The following is a 1,518-nucleotide window of genomic DNA, read 5'->3' as shown; positions in this document are numbered from 1 at the left end:
TAGTTTGTTTTACTACGTAAAAGTTTTTCAAATATTAATGATGGAACCAATATAGTGAAGCAGAATGAGCTAGATAGATTCAGGAAATCTGGGTCATATCCTAGCTCAGTCTAATTTTTTTTTCCCCTAAGGATTTATTTTATTTCTTACCATCAGTGGCACATAGCTTCACTAATGCCATCCAGTCAACTTGCTGCACAAATGCTATGCAAAATTGCTTGAACCTTTTTGCACCACAGCACCCCCTTATTTCTAGCACCGTTTTAAAAGAATGAAGATTGAGCCTACACAGCATGACTTGTAAAGCATAGCTTTACACTCTAATTATGTATGACTTTACATATAACCACATTTTTTTACTTAGAAGATACTCGAACAACAAAAAAGACATTACTAGTAAGGCTCATTACAGAGTAGAGTTATGAAGTCTGCCCTTTGATTAATGAAAAGATGTGGTGTTTTTAGATCTCGTAACTATTTGTGCCTCTGCCTCCGCCCCTTGATTTATAAGCTGCTTGACACATATGCTCAATTACAGCTACCTTGTTTTTAATTGCTGCATGTCAAATTGATTGATTGTTGTCAATTTCTGGCAGTCGCAGCAGTGCTGCATTGCTTCATGTCATGAATCAGTTTACATTTATTTGATTTCCTCTGCCCACCATAAAGCAGCTGCTTGGAAATCCTGTTATTATCATGAACCAACCATTATATGACTTCGGGATATCTGAGATTCAGTAAGATTCCAAAGCAAGGAACTATTTTCAAGCTTTCAAAGCTAATTTTGAATTTGGTCCTGAGCAAACTTTTGGTTGAATGGATACGCCCTAATCTGAGAAGAGCATTTTTGTATCTTTGTGTTGTCTCCCGCTTTTCCTGTGTGTTTCTGTTGACTCTAGAGTGCAGCAAGTTCTTGCACATTTATGGGTGATAACTGTCTAGTGGGTGGATGAAGGTTTGTTTATACCACATTAATGTGGGAGTGAGTAATGAAGATAATATGTGTTTTGAGGCCCATCAGAGCTGAGTTGAAATACTCACTCCACTATATGGTAGCTGCATTTCCTTGCTAATATTTTTTCTGGGAGCTTCTATGGCCTTATCTATTGAAGTTTATATAAAATATGACTCTGTAGACTTTTTTATTTTCTAGGATTAAACGAGATTGTAAATGTAAAGTGGTTAATACGTTGTTTGCCACATACTGTGTGCTCAGTAAACTTATTTTCCTTCCACGGGTAGCTCATAATGGTCAGTTTGTATTTAAATGATAGAAACTTGATTTTGATATTTCAATATTAATAGCAAAGTTAGTTTATTATTACCACAAAGCTGATTTAGAAGTTTGTCATAATACCTGTCTTCAAAGAGAGAGCTCTTCAAAGGGCAAGAAGTCATTACTATTCATTTTAAAGAATAGAAATTGTTTAGTATACCAATATGTCATGGAATATATTGCTTACAATGTAAAGGACTGAACTCTGGCTAAAAGTAGCTTTATCATTTCAAAGAAGAAAA

The sequence above is a fragment of the Nyctereutes procyonoides genome, unplaced genomic scaffold, assembly GCF_905146905.1.
Source record: "Nyctereutes procyonoides isolate TBG_1078 unplaced genomic scaffold, NYPRO_anot_genome, whole genome shotgun sequence".
NCBI lineage: Eukaryota > Metazoa > Chordata > Mammalia > Carnivora > Canidae > Nyctereutes > Nyctereutes procyonoides.
The sequence above is the reverse complement of the archived record's forward strand: the minus strand, read 5'-3'. Positions refer to the sequence as shown.